Below are 7,701 nucleotides of genomic sequence, written 5' to 3'. Positions count from 1 at the left end.
ACTAAGTTGAGCACCCAATTGAGTAACGGAGTCCACTTCATGCTTTCCTCCTCTAGTAGCCTTGCGAGGTCTACTATATTGTGAGTTATGGACCGCCATTTCCTCAATCTTGTTCCATGTTTGATTATCATCAACTTCGGTGAACATTCCATTTGATCCCATGTTGAGAATGTTCCTTGAATCCTCATATAAACCGTTCCAAAATTGTTGTACCAAAAACCATTCGCTAAGTCCATGCTGAGGACATGAGCGACAAATTCCCTTGAACCGCTCCCAAGCTTCATACAAAGATTCTTCATCCCTTTGCTTGAAACCCGTAATTTGAGCTCTTAGCATGTTAGTCTTTTCCGGTGGGTAGAATTTTTTGTAGAAAACTAGAGCCAACTTCTTCCAAGAATCTATTCCGAGAGTGGCCTTGTCAAGGCCCTTCAACCATTGTTTCGCGGTGCCGATTAGAGAAAAAGGAAATAAGACCCATCTAATTTGGTCTTGAGTCACACCGGTTTGAGAGATTGCATCACAATAGTTGCAAAAGGTTTCGATATGAGAATGAGGGTCTTCACTAGGCATCCTCCCAAATTGGCTCCTTTCGACTGATTGGATAAAGGCGGATTTGGCAATAAAATTTCCGGTTAGATGTTGTGGTGTAGGAGTACCATTGGGTAGGTTCTCCTCGGTGGGTACGGAATGTGACGAGAATTTAGGCATTGTAGGTTGATTTTGTGGGGTATTGTGTAATGGGTTCTCCTCTCCTTCTATTGCGAAAGGGTTGATGAACTCAATAGTTGATTGAACAACTTCACTAATACCTCTCAAATTCCTCCTAGCAAATCTCCTATTGTTCGTCAAGGTTCTTTCGATTTCACGGTCAAAAGGTAACAAATCACCTTGTGACCTTCTAGACATGCAAAATATCAAACAACTCGAAAACAATTAGAACAAACCTTAAGGAGTTTTACTTCCCCAAGGCGAAGAAAGACACAACTAATAACAATAAAAGGAAATCTAAATCAAGTAAACACCGTCCCCGGCAACGGCGCCATTTTTGATCGGTCCGTTTCGAGTTCACAATTAAAGGTGTGGTCGTTGGGTCACGTCCGAATCAAAACACAATTTATAGCTTCACAAACAACTCTACAATTAGTAAAGAGGCAAGTAAAGGTCGGATCCCAAAGGACGGGTATTGAGATGAGATTTCTATTGAAACTAGTGGTGTCTTAGGGGTGTCACAATTTGGGTTGATGTAGAAGGTCATTAACTAAAATAGCAATGAAAATAAACAAGCAAGATGAATTAAAAGGGGTGTAAACAATTGATTAAAAAGCACTAGGGTGTCATGGGATCATAGGGGAACCATGGGAATTGATCATACAAACATGTTCTCAAATTATAAGCAAGCAATTATTGTTGTGATGGATTGAGTTGGGTTATATCTTACAATCCTAGGAAAGTTTGGGTCCCGGAGCCGAATCGATTAGATTGTACAACACCTACAAGTCGACTTAATCTTCCCTACTCAACAACATGCATGGTTTAATGAGACTCGAGTTGGGTTATGTCTTACAAGTCTCATTGAAAAGATAGGAGATGGTGGTAAATGCAATGATTCATAGGCTTAGCATTTCATCAAATATAACATGTCCATGAGTTGAGATCAAAACAAGCAAGCAAATAAAACATGAAAGCATATTAATTTAAGCATGAATCATTCCCCATGTTGGTTTCCCCTAATCACCTATTAACCCTAGCTAAGAGACTACTCACTCATTATCATGTTGATCATGCTAGCAAGGTTGTCAATCATACCAACAAAATGAAACATGATGAATAAATGAAAGTAATTAACAATAATTAAAAAGGGATTAAGAGAATTATACCTACTAATGATTCCAATAATAAAGCAAAGATAAAAGAAGTACTTGAATGCTTGATTGAGAGGTTGTCAATCTCCCAATAATAACCCAAATAATCTTCAATTACCCAAAATAAAGGATGAACAAAAGAGAGATTAAGGAAATAAAACATGTATTAGAACTTGATTAATTGTTGATTACAAAACTAAAGAGAAATTTGATTGATATTAACTACTCTAATTGTTGATAATAAGAACATGCTCTTCTAATTAGATTAATGGGGTATTTATAGTGGAAATTAGGGGGATGCATTAGGGTTAACTAAGGGCTAAACTAGTAATTACACTTTTTAGATTGAGCAGGGAGGAGCCGGTATTTTCCGAAGGAAGGGCTTCTTTCTTTGTAGCTTGGAGAAGACGAAAATGCGCTGTAGAGGAATCCGAGCGGATCAGGGTCGGGACGGGCGGATTCTGTCGATGGAATCCCAGCGGATTCAAGAGAATCCGGGCGGATTGTGGTGGCTAAACCCGAGCGTCTTGGTGGAAAACCGCACGGATTGTGCAGGTGGAGGACGGCCGGATTGTAGACAATCCGCACGGATTGTGCCTCAGCAAGACTTCTTCTTCTTTTCTTCCCTTTTCTTCATAAATTCCTTGGGGATTTCCTTGGGGACTCAAGGATCCTTTCTCAACATTGCTCATCTACTAGCATATATACAAAGGCCTTCTAATCTTGTCTCTTCTTGATGCTTGGTCATTGAATTCGATCAATTTAGTCTCGCTTTGCCATGGAAATGCAAGATTCTTACTCCTTTCCTACCAAGGGATCAAAATCTCAAAGAATATGCAAAACAAAGAACTAAAGATAATAAATGACCCAAATATGCACTAAAAAGCATGGGAACAAGGCTAATTCGGGGGCTAAATATGCACTAATTATGGTCACATCAGTTGGTTTTGGTGCAATGAAGAGATGATGATATGTGCGTTAAAAGTTGTGAAGGTTTGAGTGTTTGAGAGTGTATGTGAGTATGATGATGGTGATTTTGACGTGAGGGAATTGTGTATTTATGGGGAAGTGATTATATCTGACTTGTGGTAGAAGTAGGAAGAGGGAAACAGCGATGGGGAGTTATATGGTAAGATTAATTTTTTTTTTAAAATAGAAATCTAGGGTAAATCTTAAAGGATAAGATTAGGTAAATTATATGGAGAAAAAAAGGTAACAAGGAGTGTTTTAGTCAAAGTATAATAGTGAAGATATTTCACATATTATTTTCTGCTAGGATAAAATTTAGGAAAGATATTGTGATGGAAAAATTGGTTCGTAATAAACATAAAATATAATTGACTAGCAGACGGAATATTCTCGTAAAATAATATAATATTAGACATGAATATACTAGTAGCGGAAAATACGGACACAGTCATACAATCTCGTCTAATTCTAGTCAGTCATTAAGATTAGAAATACTTTTTACAAGCTTAGGTTCCACCAATGAAACTAATTTCCAACCGTAAAATCTCAAAACGATCTCTAGCCAATGCCTTTGTCAAAATATCTGCCCATTATTTTTCCATACTACAAAATTCAAGTTTTATGTTGCCCTTTTCTACTTGGTCTCTTAAGAAATGATGTCGTAATTCTATGTGCTTAGTGCGTGAGTGATGTGCAGGGTTTTTTAAAATAGTAATAGCACTCGTATTATCACATAAAATAGGAACGCATCCAACATTAATACCATAATTAGATAATTGTTGCTTAAGCCATAATAATTGAGAACATACAAATGCGGCTGCAATATATTCGTCTTCAACTGTAGTTAGGGCGACTGAATTCTGCTTCTTTGACCCCCAGGCCCCATGATATTATGCATGGTCCAACAAACGCAGCTCTGCCAGAGATACTTTTTCTATCAAGTGAACAACCTAGATAATCTACGTCTGAATACCCTATAAGATCAAAACTATAATTCATAGGATACCATAAGTATAATTTAGACGTACCAATCAAATACCTCAAAATCCTCTTTACTGCAATAATGTGATTCTTTAGGGCACGATTGAAATCGAGCACAAACACATACACTAAACATGAAATCTTGTCAACTTGCAGTTAAATAAAGAAGTGAGCCAATCATACCTAGATAAGTTGTCTCATCGACACTCTTACCATCTTCCTCTTTAGATAATTTCTTCTCTGTGACCATTGTAGTTGACATTGAATGTGAGTTTTCTATGCCAAATTTCCTGATTAGCTCTTTGATGTATTTATGTTGGTGAATTATAATGCCTTCACTTGTTTGTTGGATTTGTAGTCCTAGGAAGAATTTGAGTTCTCCCATCATGCTCATCCCGAATTCTGACGTCATTAATTATGAGAAGTACTCACACAATTTATTATTAGTTGATCCAAAAATAATATCATCAACATAAATTTGAACAGATAACAAATCAGAACCCTCGGATTTCAAAAACAAGGTTTTGTCGACAGATCCTCTTTCGAAATTACTTTCAAGTCAAAACTTGGATAATCTGTCGTACCAAGCCCTAGGAGCTTATTTCAAACCATATAAAGCTTTATCTAATTTAAAAACATGGTTTTAAAACTTGCTATTCAGAAATCCCGGGGGTTGCTCTATAAATACTTCTTCTTGTAGATACCCATTAAGAAAAGTGGTCTTAACGTCCATGTGAAATAATTTGAGTCCTTTGTGAGCGGAAAAAGCTATTAGGAGTCTAATAGCCTCAAGTCGAGCAACGGGAGGAAGGTCTCGTCACAGTCAATTCCTTCTTGTTAATTGTATCCTTGCACAACCAATCTTGCTTTGTTTCTCAAAATAAATCCTGCGTCATCCAATTTGTTTCTAAACACCCATCTTGTGCCAATTACAGTTCGATTTCTTGGCCTTGGAACTAAGTGCCAAACTTTGTGCCTTTCGAACTGTTGCAGCTCTTCTTGCATGGCAATTATTCAATCGGACTCTGCAATAGCTTCTTTGATATTTGTAGGTTCAATGGTTGATAAAAAGGAATAAAATGAACAAAAGTTGTTCAAAGATCTTCGAGTTTAAAATCCTTTTTTCAGATTTCCAAGGATGTTATCCATTGGATGAGAGTGTTTTTATTTCTATTTCTTAGAAACTTGAGGTTCTTCATCATTAATAGAACTTGAGTTACCTTCCTCAAATGATTCGGAATCAAGAGTTGTTCCCCTTGAATTCAATCCTGGGGTAGTAATAGAATCAGGTAAAACTCTGGATTCTATACTTTGATTTGAATTCAAGGTTGTAGCATCATCAACTACAACTTCAGATTCAAAATTCTTGCGCTGAGAAGAAGTTGTAGTATCATCAACTATAACTTCAGCTCGCTTTTCTTTATCATTTGAAGCATTTTCAAGTTCATCATTAATGCCCTCAATTTCTTTTTCCTCCTCATCCAACTCTGGAGGATCATCCCTAGATAGTCGAAAATCTGGTTCATTTTCATCTTCTTCTTCATCCTTTATAGGCTTTTCAACGGAATGATTTTCATCAAACATTACATGCACACTTTCCTCAATACATAAAGTTCTTTTATTAAAGATTTTATAAGCTTTACCATGATTAGAATATCAAATAAAAATAGCCTCGTCACTTCTGGGATCAAATTTACTTAGCCTATTTTTCCTATTATTATGAACGAAGCATTTGCTCCCAAAGCAACGAAGGTGAGAGATATTTCGCTTCCGTCTTTTAAGAAGCTCATAGGGAGTCTTCTTAAGGATGGGTCTAATCATAGCTCGGTTATGCACATAGCATGCAGTACTAACAGCTTCTGCCCAAAAATTACGAGGAAGACCACTACACAAAAGCATAGTACGTGCCCTGTCCTCTAGAGTTATATTCATTTGTTCCACAATACCGTTTTGTTGGGGAGTTTGTCGTGCTGAGAAATTATGCCAACACCATTTCCCCACAAAATTCTATGAAAGCTTGATTATCAAATTCAGTGCCGTGGTCGGTGTACTACCTGTGATTTTGGCTAGGCGTTAAACTAAAAGTGTTGTTAGAAGTGCGTCACTTTAGTCGATCGACTTGGAATGTGTATCGATCGACTGGATGTGAGCGTTAGAGGCTGGAGTTTGGTATTTTAGTTGATCGACTGGGAGGGTGTATCGATCGACTAAGCCGAGGTGCAAGATTGTGTTTTAGTCTCTCTGTCGATCAAGTGAGTCAGTGTATACAGCAACGCGTTTAGACGATATCCTATTGTGATTCTATTTTACTATAACTTAACCCTAAACCTATATATACCTAACCCTGATCATCATAATACACTTTTGCCAGTTACAAAACACACATATATTTGGTAATTCATGCCTACTCATCGTAAGTTGCTAGATATTTGGTCTTAATCAGTGGTTATCATATTGGACTCATGGGAATCGATGCCCTAAACCGTGTAGACCAAACCCTAGATGGGAATTTGAGGAAATTCAATAATAATTGTTGTAAATCGTTCGTTATAGTAATTGCATATATTGTATTCTTGCTATAGGTGACAGATTTGTAGAAGATCGTTGTTAAGATTGCTAATTGTGCATGGATTGCAAAAGGTAGTATAAGATTCATTAACCTCTTATTAGACACTTCTAATAACTTAATCAAATTTAGTTTAGTCATAAACTAACTAGATCTTATGCATGCATAACAAAATAATACAAAGTACGAAGAAAACCGATCTACTTACAATAAGGGATTAATGGTTTATACTAATCGGTCTATTACCAAATTAGTCTTCTTAAGAAAATCCAAATGCTCCAACAAAACCCTTAGATTCAATAGTAGAATCTACTCCTCAAGGATTTGTACCAAGGTAATCACCCTTAATTCATATGCTAATTTATATACTAGAAATTAGAATATGAGCCCTTAAAATTATAACTAATATTATTGTTTTACTACTTCTAGTAATGGTGGAAGAATATTAGTAATTTGTGAGTTTTACTTCTAATTAGTTCTTCACAATATCTAGAGAGAATATGGAAAAATTATCAATGAATAATTTTTAGTAAGAATGAATGAATAATAAAAGAAGAGAAAAAACTTCTCCTCTTTTGCATGGGGTGGCCGGGTGGGTAGAGGGAAGAGTGCCCAATGCTTTTTCAAGTTTGTTCTTCTCAAAATGTAGGCATGCAAGCCTATGATTAGTAGGGCATCATTATGTTCCCTCTAATTAATAGAACAAAACACAACCAACCCCTACACCCTCCATTTAAACAGCACGATGGACTTAAAATGGTCCATTTTAGTTTTGTCAATTGTCAATTTGCATAGTGTGACATTTTGGTCATGTTAATATACATGTAATTAAATAATGCATTTTTAATTTATTAAAAGTCATTATATATAAACAAAATAAATCACATACAAAATTAACTAGTAATTCACAATTACAAGTACATAAAATGGGTCATAGTATTATAAATCACAACAACTTGTATTTATAATAAACCATTCATTCTTATTTCAATTTTTTCATAAACAATAAATAAACCTAAATAATAAAACAATTTAATTACTTAGTAAGAATCTTATTTAATCGAATTACAATAAGATACGTATTCTTACTCACAAAATCATTTGATCAATTTTAAGGAATTAATTAACTTGTATCAACATACAATTAATTATTTAATCAATTAAGAGTGTTACCCTAGAGGTATGACCTTAAGGGATCATCTGATCACCACCGTTATACGGCAGTAATGGCAAACTCTATTCAGCAAATCATTACCGATTAATGTGGATCAGTTGACGATAAAATATTACTTTCCCTCAGCATTCTTAATATGAGATTTAAAC

The 7,701-nt window shown here is 35.7% G+C and overlaps 1 non-coding gene across 1 annotated transcript; it reads left to right on the top strand.

Moving 5' to 3' along the window:
• Positions 1–229: 229 nt before the first annotated feature.
• Positions 230–336, top strand: LOC141603004 (small nucleolar RNA R71). The gene has a single exon (XR_012524904.1). It is a non-coding gene; the product is annotated as a small nucleolar RNA R71 (small nucleolar RNA).
• The last annotated feature ends 7,365 nt before the right edge of the window (positions 337–7,701 follow it).

This window comes from Silene latifolia, chromosome 9, assembly GCF_048544455.1.
Source record: "Silene latifolia isolate original U9 population chromosome 9, ASM4854445v1, whole genome shotgun sequence".
NCBI lineage: Eukaryota > Viridiplantae > Streptophyta > Magnoliopsida > Caryophyllales > Caryophyllaceae > Silene > Silene latifolia.
This window is presented reverse-complemented; position numbering and strand designations above follow the sequence as displayed.